Genomic DNA, 18,155 nt, shown 5'->3' with positions numbered 1-18,155 from the left:
ATGTAGTCGGAGACAGGAAGTATCGTGGGAGAACTGGGAAGGGGGAGGGGATAGCGAGGGGAAGAGAGTTAGATAGAACTCTAGGTGCTAGTGGAATCAAGGGATATGGGGATAAGGCAGGCACAGGTTACTGATTGTTGATGATCCACCATGATCACAATGAATGGCAGTGCTGTCTCAAAGGGCCAAATGGCCTCCTCCTGCACCTATTTTCTATGTTTCTATGTTTCATTTCTGGATAAACCAGCTCATCTATTGCCAGCCGATTGACCTGCTATATGTTGATTAGTTTCCCATAACTGTTTAACCTGCCCACCTATACACAATATCGAGCCCATGAAATTTGTTATAACACGTGATCTACAGTTACATAGACTCTGATGAAGGTTTCTGATAGAATGTTCAATTTCCTCTTCAAATACACCCAATGATCTGGCGTGCATAACCCTCTGGGATAGAAAATTCCAGAATTTACCACCCTCTGCAAGATGAAGTTCACACGCACATCAGTTTTGAAAGACCAGCCCCGAATCTGGTTACTTTGTGATAATGACTTTTTATCTGTGTTTGTGAAGTTTATAGGTCCTAATCATAAATAACTTTGTTTTATTTGAATCCAATTTAACATTGGTCATTTTCTGAAAGTTTCGAGCTCTCAAGTATTGTGGAATCTTGTTAATGCCTCTTTTATTATCGTTCTCAAAAAATGAGACCGACCACTTACCTGTGCTATAGTTTACACATGAGGAATATTCAAAATTACCACTCTGCAAGGAAATTGGAGATATAATTGAGTATTGCTCTAACATAGTCTGAATTCCTTTGCATATTTGGGAAAAGGTGTGGTGACTGTGCTAAGACCATTGCCCGTGAAAACAGCAAAATATATGATGGTTTAACTGAGACCTAAATAGTATTTTTGCATTGGCCTGTCAGCTGCAAGATTAATGTGCAAGCAATTCCTAATTCTGGAGGGCTGATAAATCAACTCAACTGTGTGATGTGATGTACAAATTCATGCAGTGCAATTAACATCAATACACTGTTTTGATTTTGTATCAGAAACTTCCTGACACCGTGCATAGTTGAATTGTAGTTATGGCCGGGGCAGGAATCAACTAATTTCCACTGGGGGCAAAAAGTTCTTCTGTAGATTTATAACATCACTGAAGGCATTTTCATAATTAATAACCTTTCTCATCACATTGCTATCCTCTGGGTAGCAATAAGCCTGTTTTCAATGCAATGATTTACAAATATGGTGCATGTATATTTTGAAGAGTAGCATCGACAAATGCAATTTTACTTTTCATCTCAGGAGCAACTCCCTATCAGAGGAAACAAATCTTATTTTTTATAATCTTTATTCATGCCTATAGTGATTTCCTCAGCATCTAAATTCAATTAATTACAACCTTTAACTGATAACTCCTTGTGGTAATGTAATCAACATTATAATAATTAATTGCAAGAAACCATGCTTTTCTAATCTTCCTATTCATACTTTTACCAGCAATTTATATTCCCCTTTATTAATGCACCAATAATGTAAACAATCTTTTACTACTTATCTTTTGATATATATTCCTTTGGTATGTGGTATAAAATGGTTGCTATTTTGCAAGTTCTTAGTGAAAAGCATTTTGCAGATTTGCAAAAATTGGCTGTATAAATAAATAGAATTTTAATATAAAACTAAGAAAAGGGAAGGTAGTGTGTTAATTAGTTTAACCAAAATCTAATTCAACTTAAAAAGTTCAAATAAATATGAGGCTTTCTGCAATAAAAATGTACTAATATTAAGGGTGGAACTGTGCATTAGGATGAGCATAAATGCTGGTATGGGGAGCACAGTGGTGCAGCGGTAGAGTTGCCAGAGACCTGTGACTGTCTGTACAGAGTTTGTACATTCTCCCTGTGACTGCGTGGGTTTTCTCCAGGTGCTCTGGTTTCCTCCCACACTCCAAAGACATACGGGTTTGTAGGTTAATTGGCTTTGGTAAAGTCATAATTTGGATAGTGCTAGCATACGGGGTGGTCGCTAGTTGCGCAGACTTGATGGGTCGAAGAGCTTGTTTCCACGCTGTATCCCTAAAGTCTAAAATAAGTCTAAAATCCCATGAACAAATACTGGGTGAAACTGACCTGTAGGAAGGAACTGCAGATGCTGGTTTAAACCGAAGATAGACACAAAAAGCTGGAGTAACTCAGCAGGAGAGGCAGCATCTCTGGAGAGAAGGAATGGGTGATGTTTCAGGTCTGAAGAAGGGTCTCAACCCAAAACGTCACCCATTCCTTATCTCCAGCGATGCTGCTTGTGCTGTTGAATTACTCCAGCTTTTTGTGTAGGAATTGTGGTATTGTGTAGTAAAAATTCTTGTGATTAACGAGTGAAAAATAATGTTTAGTTTTATAGTAGACATACTATGAAAATGAACGTTACAAATTTCCTTCTTTGCTGAGGTGAACATACCACTGAGATATGGGTAAGAAATTTAGAAATTGATAACCATTCAGCCAAACTGTTAGAACACGGTATAAATTACATGTATATAAATTCTATAAATTAGCCAGGTAGTAAATACAGCTACAAATACCACTAGAAAACTGTGGATGGAAGCATGCTACAGTATTTTAGGCTTTTACTTGAAGTATTTGACAACAAATTTTCATGTGAAATATGGTAATGCATCATCAGAATGGTAAGTATGAATCAGCACAAAATGGTGAACTGTGCCCATTAAGATTCAATAAATCTTATTTAAAACCCATTTTCCTATTACTCCACTGAATCATGGAATAATATTCAACAGTATAAACTTAATGTTGGCAGAAATAAAAACAAAGGTCTTGAATGGACACTGGCTCGTTGCCAGAAACTGTTGTCAGAAAGCATAAATTCCGCAAAGAAAATGTAATATACAGATATTTAATGATTTGATTAGGTCAGATTTGTGAAGGGAAGAACAAGTTGGTGATCCAGGACATGATCTTTCATCAGAGGTCACTGAATGGCTGGATGAAAATCCATTCAACTCATGAGAAGAACAAATGTAATATATCTTAGTTAGCTGATGATTTACAAAGTTGGGAGGCAAAATCATGAATGAGGACGATGAACAAAATCTTAAATGGGAAATAGGTAGTAAAGTGAATGGGTGAGGATACAATGGATGAACACAGTGAGGAAAAACATGAATTCATTGTGGTGGATGAATTAGAAATGCATTATTATTTAATGCTTTTATTTATTATTATTTAATATTATTTATTTAATATTTGAGGGTTATTTAAATGGTGAGTGTCAAAATATTAATATTCAGAGGAACCGTGTCTTATGAAGTTGATTGAACTTTTGAAGAAGTAACCAAAAAGGTTGATGAGAACAAGACAGTCATGATCCAAGAAGATCTAGCTAAATGGACACAGAATCGGCTTCATGGAAGGGGAGGGTGGTGTTGGAAGGTTTGTTTTTTGATCTAGAAACATAGAAACATAGAAAATAGGTGCAGGAGTAGGCCATTCGGCCCTTCGAGCCTGCACCGCCATTCAATATGATCATGGCTGATCATCCAGCTCAGTAACCTGTACCTGCCTTCTCTCCATACCCCCTGATCCCTTTAGCAAAAAGGGCCACATCTAACTCCCTCTTAAATATAGCCAATGAACTGGCCTCAACTACCTTCTGTGGCAGAGAATTCCACAGACTCACCACTCTCTGTGTGAAGAAATGTTTTCTCATCTCGGTCCTAAAAGACTTCCCCCTTATCCTTAAGTTGTGACCCCTGGTTCTGGACTCCCCCAACATCGGGAACAATCTTCCCGCATCTAGCCTCTCCAACCCTTTTAGAATTTTATATGTTTCTATAAGATCCCCCCTCAGTCTTCTAAATTCCAGCGAGTACAAGCCTAGTCTATCCAGTCTTTCTTCATATGAAAGTCCCGCCATCCCAGGGATCAATCTGGTGAACCTTCTCTGTACTCCCTCTAAGGGGCTGTTACTAGTGGTGTGCATCAGGGAATGGTGCCAGACCCGTTGCTGTTCATGGTTTATATCAATGATTTGAACGAGAATGTACAGGCATGATTAGTAAGTTTGCAGATGACACTAAAGTTGGTATCGTATACAGTGAGGATGGGTATCAAAAATTACAGCAGGGTTTTGATATGTTTGGCAGACGAATGGCTAGTGGAGTTTTACGTAGATAAGTGTGAGATGTTGCATTTTGGAAAGTAAAACCAGGGCAGGACCTTCACAGTGAATGGAAGGGCCTTGGGGAGTGTTGTGGAGCAGAGGGATTTAGGAGTACAAGTACATCATTCCCTGAAAATGGCATCACAAGTAGATAGGGAGAGAAAGAAGGCTTTTGGTATATTGGCCTTCACCAGTCAGGGTATTGTATAGAAGTCTGGACATCATGTAAGGGTTGTACAAGATATTAGTATCGTGTTCAAATTTGGTCACCCTGCTATAGGAAGGATGCCACTAAGCTGGAAAGAGTGCAGAGAAGACTTGCGAGAAAGCTGCCAGCACTCAAGAACCTGATCTAGGGTAAGATTGTGCGGGCCAGGTCATTATTCCTTGCAAACCAGGAGGCTGAATGCACAGTCTTTTTGGGGAATCAAGAATCAGAGGACATAAGTTTAAGATGAGAGGGGAAAGATTCAATAGGAACCTGAGGGTGGTGGCTACATGTAACGAGCTGCCAGAGGAGGTAATTGAGGTAGGTACAACAACAGAACTTAAAAGACACTTGGACAGGTTCATGGATAGGAAAGGTTTCGAGGAATATGCACCAAACATGGGCAAATGTGATTAGCTTAGATGGAGCATCTGGGTCAGAATGGACGAATTGGTCCTAGACGTGTGGTTTTGTTTTGTGCGGTATGACTTTATGACTGTATGTTTTACTGCAATTAAATAGGGCTCTGATGGGTCCACACTTTAACCTAGTTTATTGTTTAATTTAGTTTGGAAAGTTTTGCGCGGGTCTGGTCTTGCAACATGAGAAAGACTGCACTTGTGAAGGAGGGAGTGCAATGAAGGTTCACCAGATTGATTCTTGGGGTAGCAGGTTCATTTTATGGGGAAAGAATCAGCAGACTAGTCTTATACTTTTCGAGTTCAGAAGAAAGAAAGGTGACCTCAGTGAAGCATATAAGATGTTCACGGGGCTTGATAGAGATGCGAGGATACTGCTTCTCTGCCACTGGGTTGTTTACAACCAAGGGTCACAGTCTCAGGGATTTGGATGAATGAGATGAGTGGTTGAGATGTTGAAAGGACTTGCGAGGATGTTGTCAACACTCAAGGGCCTGAGCTATGGGTTAAGGTTGGGCAGGCCAGACCAGAGGGTGTTACATCTTTAGAAGTCTCCCTTTCAGTGGAGGCGAGTAGTTGGCTGTACTCCAGACAGGGGTCGATAGTTATTTGGACATTAAGGGAATCAAGAGGCATGGTTTTATTGCAGGAAAATGATGGCAAGTTAAAGACCAGTCATAACATTATTGAGTGATGGAGCAAGCACGGGGAAGGGGTAGTAGGGGAGGGGTGGGTGAAGAGGGGCTTGACCTGTTCTTATTTCAATTTATTATGATCATATGTTCATAACTGAACATGAACTATTAACATTGAAGAGTGCTGTGCGTGCATCTGCAACCAGGTCAAGCATCTCATAATTATTAAGACAGTTTGTCAACCTGGGAATGATTAATCACTGCAAAGATGGAAACGGAGAGAATGGAATAAAAGCAAAGCCATGCTAGTGCAATTGATTGCCATGCTACAGTTAACCTTTTGAGCAAATGTTAGTTGTTTCAGTGGCAGCTCATTCAACCCATGCCTCAGTAGTAATAAGGGAAAATAATCTGCAGAGACCACCCACTGGAACAAGGCAGAATGTATTACACCACACTTGACTCAAGAAAAACTCAGATCTCATCTTTTAGGGTTTCTTTTTCTCTTTTTTTCAAGTAATACATGAAAGCAAATATCTCCGAAGTGCTTGTCAGCTGGACATTTACAGAAGATAAAAACATCACTTTGTTGGTCTATTTTTTAAACAGGGTGACCTCAATTTTCCCAGTTGGAACATTTTATGCAGTGAATGTTATGAACAGAAAATCAAGTCAGAGTCAGATTGAGAAAAGGATATGCATTTCCCTCAGGAAGACTAAATAATTAATTAACGAATGTTAATGACGAGTAGAAATGGGGAATAGGAAACAGGATAAATTCTGCTGTGATGGCTTATATTGAACATTTTAAAAAGATAAAAAAATACTTGCACCTTGTTATTTATCAATCTCAGGATGCCAGAGGTGGCGATGCACCTTTGAATTATAGTCACTTTACAACCAAGTTGTCCTTTGACAAGACAGGAATGGAAGTGAATGAATTATGATGCTGCAAATCTTCTATTTCTAAAACTATTCTATTGTTCTTCGCCCATCGCTAAGCATGCTTTTAAAATGCAGATTATAACTACAATATGGTTATAACGACAATCCAAAGACACAAACTATTGCTGGCATAAAACCTAACATACTGGAGATACTTAGCAGTTCAGGCAGCATCTCTGGAGAGAGTAACAGAGCTAACATTTCTGGTCAATGGCCTCTCATCAGAGTTAATACATAATAATATAATAATAATAATAATAATAATAATATATTCCTTTATTCGTCCCACACCGGGGAAATTTACAGTGTTACAGCAGCAAAGTGGATAGCAAGAGATCATTCATTATAAATAAAAATAAAGACAAGGATAAATTGTCATCAGTTTACTGTGTATTCCTTAACTGTTACTGTTGACTCGTCTGCTGGGAGCAGTGCTGGTTGTGCAGTCTCACAGCAGGTAAAAGACATGAAACTGTTTCTTTCTTCACATTTTTTTCCATTTCTCTGCTGCACTATGACTCTCTGGTGTGTCTTTAAGGATGCCCATGAATTTCCAGTCTAATTTCTCGAATTCTACAGTAAACTTTGAAGATCACTCTCAAATCACTCCTCCGTTTTCACTCTCTATCTAAAACGTACCCTGTTTTGCTGAGCCATTTCTGATGTAGCTGGCTTAATTTGTGACACCATCATTCTGATTCCTTTTGGCGTGTGCTCTTTTCGTAAATTGGAAATCGGATTCTTTTCACTGTGAGGTCTAAATAAGGTTCTATAGGACTGAAAATAATTGACCAATTTTTCAGTTCTGCAACTCTGAAAATAAGCTTCAATCCTTCTGCTAAGAATGCACACTTGAGTTTACAGCAACATCAGCCTAAACCTTACTAAATGGTGGAGGGGGCATGAGGGGGTGCGTGGTCCATTCCAACCCTTAATTCAGAGGTTTGTACTTTTACCTGCAGAGGCCACAGAATCAGATGGAGGTAACTGGGCAGAAAGCATTGCTAGAAGAAGCTGAGGAATTAACAGTACAGTGTAGCGTGCTGATGTTTAGTTTAGAGATACAGTGTGGAAACAGGGCCTTGAGCCCACTGGGTCCTCACCGACCAATGATCGGTACACTAGCAATGACCAAGTACACCAGCGCGATCCTGTATAAAGTCTGTACAGGCAGCACCCGTGGTCATGTTCGAACCTGGGTATCTGGTGCTGTAAGGCAGCAACTCCACCGCTACATCACTATGCTGCCCTGAATGTTGGAAGAAACTACTTATACAGTAAAATCGAGGGCACTTGGTGATTCATCTAAATTAAATGGTTCATGCCATTGCATCTACCCGGTCACTTCAGCCTGTGTTACTAAGCATACTTTATCACATCACTCAGCTTTCACCACCCAGGCATTATATTCTGTGTACTCGAGCACCTTCCTATTTATCTATCCACCACTGCCACTCATCCTAATCTTTATGTAATATGATGCATTTGTCTAGTAGCTTCTGTCACCTCCTACACACATGTGATGAATATCTAGTCGTCCAGTCACTCATGGGGCTTTTTTTCACCTGCTATAGGAGAAGAGAAGATTATGGTGGCACAGCGGTAGAGTTGCTGCCTGACAGCACTTGAAGGACCGGAGACCTGGGTTCGATCCCGACTGTGGGTGCTGTCTGTATGGAGTTTGTATGTTCTCCTCGTGACCGCATGGGCTTTCTCAGATATCTTCGGTTCCGCCCCAAAGGCGTACAGATTTGTAGGTTAATTGCCTTGGGTTGGTATACTTGATATAAGTGTAAATTGTCCCTAGTGTGTGTAGGCTTGTGTTAATATGCGGGGATCGCTGGTTGGCGCGGACTCGGTGGGCTGAAGGGCCTGTGTTTGTGCTGTATCTCTAAACTAAACTAAAGAGAATGTAAAATGCAAGGGAGTGGTTGAGGAGCAGAGGTGGCCATAAATAATTTACATCACTGATGCAATGGAGGATATTGTGGAAATCAACACCACATCAGCATTCTTCCAAGCAGTCCGGTGTGATGTACTGATGCTGGATGAACAACAAGAAACTAACTTATTAGTAAAAGTGATTACACTTGCTGATTCATCCAAATTATATAGTTTAAGTCATCTGCCCAGTCCCTTCAGTCTACCATACTTAGAAAACATCATCATGTCAGTCAGCTTTCCCCACCCAGCCTTTACCTTCTATGTACCTGAATACTTAAATAGATGGAAACATTCCAATTTTTTCTACCTCTCTCTGTCTCTCTCTCTCTCTCTCTCTCTCTCTCTCTCTCTCTCTCTCTCTCTCTCTCTCTCTCTCTCTCTCTCTCTCTCTCTCTCTCTCTCTCTCTCTCTCTCTCTCTCTCTCTCTCTCCTCTCTCTCTCTCTCTCTCTCTCTCTCTCTCTCTCTCTCTCTCTCTCTCTCTCTCTCTCTCTCTCTCTCTCTCTCTCTCTCTCTCTCTCTCTTTCTCTCTATCTCTCTCTCTCTCTCCATCCCCACTACCTCTCTTTCTCTCTCTCTCTCTCTCTTTCTCTCTATCTCTCTCTCTCTCTCTCCATCCCCACTACCTCTCTTTCTCTCTCTCTGTCTCTCCCTCCCACCCTCTACCTCCCTCTCTGTCTCTCTCTGTCTCTCTCTCCCACTACATCTCACTGTTTCTCCCTCCCACCCTCTACCTCTCTCTCTGTCTCTCTCTGTCTCTCTCTCCCACTACATCTCACTCTGTTTCTCCCTCTCCCTCTCCTCCCTTTCCCCCCTCTCTCTCTCTCTCTCCCTCTCTCTCTCCTCTCTCTCTCTCTCTCTCTCTCTCTCTCTCTCTCTCTCTCTCTCTCTCTCTCTCTCTCTCTCTCTCTCTCTCTCTCTCTCTCTCTCTCTCTCTCTCTCTCTCTCTCTCTCTCTCTCTCTCTCTCTCTCTCTCACTCCTTTCTTAAATAAAGGGCTTGCTTTTGCTGCCATTCAACCTGTGGAAATCATTATGAAATTCAGAATTTTGGAAGATGATAACTCTTCCATCCATAATCTCCAGAGCCACTTCCTTTAAATTCTCAAATGACAGAGTCCCAGTGATTTATCGACAGACTTTCACCCTAGCCTCCATGAAAATTGATGCAAAAGATTTAGAGCGGCACGGTAGCGCAGCGGTAGAGTTGCTGCTTTACAGCGAATGCAGCGCCGGAGACTCAGGTTCGATCCTGACTACGGGTGCTGCACTGTAAGGAGTTTGTACGTTCTCCCCGTGACCTGCGTGGGTTTTCTCTGAGATCTTCGGTTTCCTCCCACACTCCAAAGACGTACAGGTTTGTAGGTTAATTGGCTGGGTAAAATGTAAAAATTGTCCCTAGTGGGTGTAGGATAGTGTTAATGTGCGGGGATCACTGGGCGGCACGGACTTGGTGGGCCGAAAAGGCCTGTTTCCGGCTGTATATATATGATGATATTGCTTAGTCTCTCTGTTAATGCATGATATTTACTTAATTTCTCACCAAGCACCTTGTTTATGTGGAAAACCTGCATGTTTCTTGCTAGAGACACGTGAAACTATTGGAAATACAGAGGGAGAAAGGAGCGTGTTTAGCATATATTGTATTAAATTGTATTGTGTAAAAATATAAATACTCTTTAGGAACTTTTTGCCTGGATGCCTGGAGACAGGTGTCCTATCAGACTTGGTTTATTTAGAATTTGCTGTGTATTCCAATGTGTTCCCCTTTAACAAGGCGCTTGTGATAAATTCATCAGCGAAATAAATCCAAGGCAAAGGTGTCAGGAGATCAACTTGAGTGAACAATAACATCTCTGACAGGCATAAATACGAGTCTATTTTATTTCCCTAACAGGATCGGAGAAAAGTGGCTTTGTCGCCGATGTCTAGGTTTTCCTCTTTCACAGAATGAATGAATACAGATGAAACATTTTTGGTGCCATTCAACTCAATTATTTTTTAAATTACCAATAAGTTTGGCTGATGGTTTTATCCTTTGTTGTGGAGAAGATGAAATCGGACTTACATTAGCATAATTACTACGGAAAAGTGTTGTCCAGGGCAAATTCTATCAGACATTGGGAAAAGTCTTTCATGGTGAAGCTGTAAGATGTTTTGTATCTCTCTTTACAACAATCAACATTAAAAAAATGGGAGATGTAAAATGGTCAGCCTATCCATTCTAAACATGAAAATAAAAACTTCTTTAGTCACACACCGGATGGAAGATGCAGTTTTACTCTCAATGCCCTCTGGAAATTCTTACATCAGAAATCTCTAAAAGCGTTCCACAATTGAGTGGCCATAACATTTGCAGGTCTCTGTTCCATGAGTGAGCAGTTACTTTCCCAGCCTACATACTGCAGCGGGCATTGCTGCTGTGAGTTGTGCAATAGCTGCAAAATGCAGAATGGCCCCTGTAAACTGTTCTTTATACCTGGACAGGACAAACAACAAATGCCCAGAGGGAAAACCAGATGTTGAAGGCAGTTTCATGGGAGGCAAATTCTGTGGATTCACACATATTCCTGGATTTCCATAGTAGTTTCAACTGGAAACTGGTGAGATATTAGACAACTATCTTTGCCCATTTTGCTTTCATGTTCCCCAGAGAACATTCTAAATGTTCTCCAGAGAATTTGCCACAGACGAGGAAAAACCATTGTGGAATTAATTTCCAAGCAACAACTGTTTCTCAGATTCTGCCACATGCAATAGGATGCAATAGATGATTGTAAATGTGAAATACACCCACTCGGAATGGGGATTGTTTTCTCACAATCAATAATACTGTATTTAACTGTGATTTATATAAATTAATCAAAACTGCAACAAATGCAACTGCACGTCGTAATTAGCCAGGCTGAGAACTAGCTCAATAGCTAGCTCAGGAAATTAGTGCAGACAACACTCGTATCTCGAGACGTTGAGTGGTGGTCTTGTGTTCCTAGAAAACAGACTATATTGCAAATTTCTGTAACATCATCTGCACAGATGTCAACAGATGCAAGTTGAAAAAAGGTTAGTTGTATATATTTATTTACGTTTTTATATGAATCCGTACCTATGTATATATATATCTGTGATTTTGGCTGATTTCGGAAAAACGGTGAACCGTAGCGCCACAATTTTTGCACCGCCTTAATCACCACGCTGAACGCTGGTCGGAAATGATATTTTCATTTAATTTGGTCATATATTTTTTAAGTTACAGAGGTTTTAAAGTTAAAACATTTTATTTCTAACCGATTTATTGAAGGCCTTCAGCGTGTGACGTCACAATGCCCCTGTGAGATGAGCTCGCGCTGCCCCCCCTCCTACTGATTTATTGAAGGTTTTCAGCGTGGCGCTGCTTTACGTCTGACGTCAGCACGCACGCGCGGCCTCTCCTCACTCGCACCAACAACATGGACGCCCTTAGCGGAGCCGCCCGCCCGCGATCACCGGCTCCCCTCTCCTCTCTCCCCTTGCTTCTCTCCTCTCTCCCACACCCGGGAGACCCTCTCCCCACTTTCGCCCGGACCCAGCGCGCCGCCGCCCTATCCATCTCCAGTAGTCCGGGCTCGGCCACAGTAACGGCCGCGCTCCGCAGCTCCCTCCTCCTCCCTGCACGGTCCGTAAGTGCTTTTCCCCGGGACCACGGGGGGGGGGGGGGGGGGGGTAGGGAAAGGGGGGTGGGGGAGAGTAACGGTGGGGGCGACGGGGAGGGTGGGAGGAGGAGAGAGTGGGAGTGGGAGGAGGCAGAGTGGGACTGGGGAGGGGGACAGCGGGGGTGGGGGGTTGGTGCTGGGGGCAAGAGAGAGTAGAGGAAAGGGGTGTGCTGGGGAAAGGGGGGGTGGGGGAGAGTAAGAGTGTGTCTTGGGGAGAGAGAATGGTGGGGGTCTGAGAATGGGGACTGGGGAGGGGGACAACAGGGGTCGTGCGGAGGGGGCTTGGTGGTGGGGGAAAGAGGGGTACTGGGAAAAGGGGAGGTCGTGCGGAAAGGGGGTGTGTGGGGAGAGTAAGAGTGGGGCTGGGGGAGGAGAGAATGGGGGGTGTGGGAATGGGCCCAACGGGCCCACTTTGCTAGTATATTACTAAAACTCTCATCTTATTTGTTCTGTATGTTTGTTCCCTATGTTCTGTGTCCCTAATGCCCTTCTCATTCCACAAAAAAACGGTACAAGACCCACACAATTTTACCTTACTCACCATTGTCCTGGGGAGTGTTCAACAAAGTTTCATTCAAATTGGTGTTATATTTTTAAAGTTAGATAGATTTTAAAGTTTAAAAATTACCTTATTAAACCGATTGCTTGCCATGTTCAGCATGTGACGTCACAATGGGACCCATCCGAGTGACGGCCAATGAGGGGGGGGGGGTGGCTAACTTTAACAAATATGCTCCCCCCCCCGGGAGGCCCAGCGGGAGGACCGGTGCCCGTCCCGGCATGCCCCACGCCTGAAATTCCTCCCATCGTTCAGCGCGGCGCCAGAAGCGGCGGCAGAGAGTCCAGAGAGAAGCGACGGCAGAAGATGGCCGGCGCCGCCGTTCCCCACCAAACAACGCTGATCAGTGCTGGACACACGGGGCCCAGGTAAGTGACTTTTCCCTGTCCCCCCTCGCCCGCCCACGGAGCTGGGAGACACTCCCCGCCCGGTAACGGGCCATGGGTTGCCGGACTCTCAGGATCGTCAGTTGCGGGAGGGTTACCCGCTCTGCAGGAGAGGCCCGCAGGAGAAACGGGGCCGAGGTCACTGGTTTTTCCCTGTCCCCTCTCACCCACCCACGGCCTGGGGGGACGCTCCCCGCCCGCCAACGGGTCCATGGATCGGTAGGGTTGCTGGGCCCAGCATGGCCCCAGGGGAATCTCCCTGTCCAGCAACGGGTCCACGGATCGGTAGGGTTGCTGGGCCCAGCACGGCCCCAGGGGAATCTCCCTGTCCAGCAACGGGTCCAAGGATCGGTAAGGTTGCTGGGCCCAAAGGAGAGCTTTCTACCCAACGGTTCCGGTCCCAAACATCTCCTGAATGGTCCAGCACCCTCTCCTCCCCCCCTCCCCCTCCCCCCTCCACTCCCACCCCTCTTTATTCCAGTTCTCCACAACCCTCAGTTTCGTGATCTTCCAAATATTTATCAATCCCCACCTATGTATATGTAATGATCAGGGACAGAAAATTCCCTCTGAGAGAAGAAATGTCTATGCACAACAGTTTTTAATGACCTGACCCTTATTTTATAGCCATGTTTCTTTGTAAGTGACTCTTGTACTTGTGTAAACATCTCAACGTCCACTCTGGTAAATCCCCTTAAGAGTTTATCTACTTGAATAATGTCACATTTTATTCTTCTGAACTCAAAGGAATATAAATCCAAACTGTCCAGAGACACAAGACTGAAATCTTGACAAAAACAAAATGCTGGAGGAACTCAGTGGGTGACCCATTGTGTTCTACCAAACTGTCCACCCACTCTTTATAGTGCACAATGCCTTGAGTTTGATGAGTTACATTCATTGGTCTGCTGTTCACTACTCCATTTAACGTGCCTTTATTGATTACATTCAATTTCTGGGCCGTTACTTGGCAGTGTCATATTGCTGTTTGTGAGAGCTTACTGTGTGCAACTTGGCTGTGATATGTTTGACATTGTATTAGTGATTTTAGTTCAAAATGACTTCAATATCTGTGGATATATTTTAAACATTCCAAGGTCTTGAATGGTGCTTTGTAACTATATATATATATATATATATATTCTTTTTAATGATACTGCAATACACTGTACAGTACTTGAACTGAGTGACTGCTAATGTAAGGAGTCAGCCTACAACAGGGACATGCAGTTCAAAGAACAAGAACAGACTGATGGATCTCAAGTCATTAGCGTAGTATTGCCTGCAGCCATCTTTGTATAAATGATACAATAAGTCACTGAGACGAAGGAAGTCCTGGTATCAGGAAAAGGACCAACTGTTCCTGGCAAGCAGGCTAGAGAAGCAAGTCGCACATGGAAAATTAAGTAGCTTGACAGATCTTCAGCAAACATCTACTTCATCTGGTAGTATATATTGGCTGGGAGCCGGAGAAGAAATATACAATGTGCTCAACTAGCAACGGTACAACGGCAACGCAGATGGTAGAGCTGCTGCTTCACAGCACCTAGGTTTGTAGGTTAATTGCCCTCTGTAAAATGACCTCTAATGTGTGTAGGGAGTGGATGTGAAAGTGGGACAACCTGGAATTAGAGTGATCGGGTGAACAATGGTCGGCATGCCTGCAGTGGGCTGAAGGGCCTGTTTCCATGCTGTATCTTTCAATCAATCAAAAACTGATTGAATGTAAGGAACAGCAACATATCATCAGAAACCCGTGAGGCAACTTTGTAACTTTCAATTAGAGAAAAAAACATGCCTGAGTATTTAGTGTGATCGTTTTTTTTCTTGGGTAGGTTCACGGCTTTCAGCCATCATGAAGTAAACGGAAGACGGAGACTTTTTTTGCGAGCAGTTGGTTCCGCTCTAATGAGGTTGCATACGGCCACATGCGCTGGTTGTTACTGCTCCCTGTATTTCTCCAGGGGTTACCACGTCCACTCTGCCTCTACGTGGATGGGAAGCACACAGCAATTTGGGGAGGAGCTCCTCGACCTCTGGGCGGAGATGGTTGGGACGGACTCTGGCGTAACTTTCCCTGTGTCAGACTGCTGGGAGAAAGCTCTGCCGTTACTGCAGCCGCATCCGTCATCTTTCTCAAAGGTGATCACGATCACTGATTTAAGAGATCTCCAAGCTTTTTCTTTCTCCTTTTTCCAAATACAGATGATTAGGTTGCAGATTTATTCACAAAATGCTGGAGTAACTCAGCAGGTCAGGCAGCATCTAGGGAGAGAAGGAATGGGTGACGTTTCGGGTCGAGACCCTTCTTCAGACTGAAGAAGGGTCTCGACCCGAAACGTCACCCATTCCTTCTCTCCCGAGATGCTGCCTGACCTGCTGAGTTACTCCAGCATTTTGTGAATAAATCGATTTGTACCAGCATCTGCAGTTATTTTCTTATACTTATGATTAGGTTGCAGAGTTGTGACTAGAGTCCCTCACTGCTGTTTTAGGATTTTCACTGTGACACTGTCTGTTCCTGAGGCTTTGCTTTTTTCAGTTGGCACGTAGTCCTTTGGGGTTTTTGACAGTGATCAGTGGAGGCAACGCTACACATAATAGATTGTAGTGGAACAGAGACAAGGGTACATAAGTCAAGAAGAAAGTTACTCACTGCCTCCGTCTGTGATAAATTCACCTCTGTTCTTGCTCTCAGAGAGGTAACGCCTTGGGTCACCCACCAGATATTCCTTGTGTTACAGATTTAGCCCTGGACTTCAGCCATCAGGTGCCAGTGAAGCTTTTGCTTTTCCCTTTTGACGTGGTGGAGCTCTCGATGTGTAAATGACTCACTCTTTTGGATAATTATCTCCTGGATCTCCTGGCTCTTCTCAGGTAATGTCCTGGAATTTTACAACAGAGATGATGTCAAGCATCTCTTCAGCGGTACTAAGTTCAGAAGACTAAGTTCAGATGAACATCTGGTACACTCTGTGGATCCTTTTGGCTTGGAGCTGACAAGATGTCTTAAAACAAGCTTAGGTAAATATCACAATGAATAAAGAAAGAAAATTAAATATAGATTTAGTTTTCCTCAAACATAATTAAACATCAAAAGTAATCCACAAAGAGTGAATAAGCTTGAACCGTAATTCCCAATACATTGTGTAGAGCAAGATATAACAAATATCATTCAGATGAATAAGCACCTAATATATTTTCAGTGGAGCTAGCTGACATGCATTGTTTTCTTCAATGCAAGCTGTTTACTTATATCCCTCTCCCTGATTCCTCACCGTCAACTTCAACAATTCTACTTTGGATCCTACTTTGTTTAAGTGGAAAAGAGACCAATTGTTCAATTGGCTTTGCTGCTTCCCACCCCATCACTTTGTTCATCAAGTCAGCTCTCTCCTATGTTTCCTAACTGAACCCTGGTCCAATTCTTCCCCCAGATTCTCTTCCACATCCTGCCATGCACACAACAAAATAACATTGGCCATTATCTGTTTCCTCAGTTTCTTACCTGCTCAACTGAGGTGAACCAATTTTGGTCCCATAACTGCTACATTAATCAACCTTGCCTAATGCAATAAACAGCTTTATTTCAACAGGTGCTTTTCCTTTGTGATTTAAAACTGCTTTCATTGCCCGTCAACAAAACCCTGATTTTTAGCCTCATTGCCCATATTTCCCTTCCTCCAAGACCTAAAATATATGGCTGTCATCCAGACCTATCTCCATCTGTCTTGCATTTTCTGGCATAATTAGGTTTCTATCACTATCACAAAACCAAAGCATCCTCTATCAAAATAACAAATGCGGTCTCTTATGATTATCCCCCCCGCAACTCTCTATCAACTGCAACTTTGACACAATTGACCACATTGCGCCTCAACTCAGAGTCAGAACGGCTGTCTCACTGGGTCTTGCAGTTCAAGATTATTCTCTTGTCCTGGGTCCATCCTTACCTCTGCTGCTGTACGTGTGGAGTTTGCACGTTCTCTCTGTAACCATGTGGGGTTCTCCAGGGTACTCTGGTGTCCTCCGACACCTGAAGCCCCGCAGGCCGACAGATTAATTGCCCTCTGCAAATTGGTAAGTCGTAGGGTCTGGGATGAGTAACGGGAATGTAGAGAAGATAAAAAGAATATTGGATTAGTGAAGGGTTAATATTAATGGGTGTGTGCTGGTCAGTGCCGACTCAGTGGGCTGAAGGGGCATATTTCCATGCAGTACAATTCTCTGACTCTGTGACCATTCTTTCACATCTGGGTTCCATTATCCAGCTCACTGAACAATAAGATGAAGATCACTTCAGGTGAACATCAACACACTAAATGACAAATTTATAGACAGAGCTGTTCAATTATTTGTGGGTCTGCATTCATGCCCATGAAGTGAAATTATATTTTTGATTTTGCTTGATTAACTGACGATTGATTGGGAGAAGGAAAGCTCGCAAATGATGGATGCAGAGTTGGTCACTGGACCGATACTTCATTTTAAATGCAAGAAGAAAACAGCTAAAGGATCCCAACAGATCTGGCAGCATCTGTGGAGGGAAGTGGACAGGTGAAGGGTCTTGAACTGAGACTTTGACTGTCCATATCCCTCCCCACAGATGCTGGCTGGTGCACGAAGGTCCTCTGGTGGTGTGATTTTTGCTCCAGATTCAGGCATCTGCTATCTGTTACAAACAGTGGTGACACCATCAAAAGGGAACAGCCTAATCTCATATGATGCCAACATGCATTTAAATCTCTCTCACTCTTCGTAGACAGCTAAATTGTGGACTCCTCCAGCTGTCAGTTTGTAATACTATAAAAAAAAACAAAGAAAATAGCTTCACCAAATGTGTGCTTTGCCTGCATACTTCTGCTGCAAAATCTATTTATTTAGCATATTGGGTTTCATTTAATTTAAAAGAAAATCCAGAATAAATTAATTGAAATAAATTGTTCAATGTAAAATTTTGATGCCTTAGAGATGAAATAAAAAAGGAAACCTTGTTAGTTCTACTGCAGCAATTCAGTTTAAATGTCTTGTACATCGGTTGCATTAAAACAAATAGGCTCTCATGAGATGTTTCTTAGTCAACGAGGTGCTTTATTCCATAGATGTAGTTCTCTGTTTAGGAACGGAGGTGTTTTTTTAATGAGAACACTTAGAAAAATCGGTAAGTCGATATTTT

This window comes from Rhinoraja longicauda, chromosome 14 (assembly GCF_053455715.1).
Source record: "Rhinoraja longicauda isolate Sanriku21f chromosome 14, sRhiLon1.1, whole genome shotgun sequence".
In the NCBI taxonomy this organism is placed as follows: Eukaryota; Metazoa; Chordata; class Chondrichthyes; order Rajiformes; family Arhynchobatidae; genus Rhinoraja; species Rhinoraja longicauda.
Note: the sequence above shows the minus strand (reverse complement) of the source record.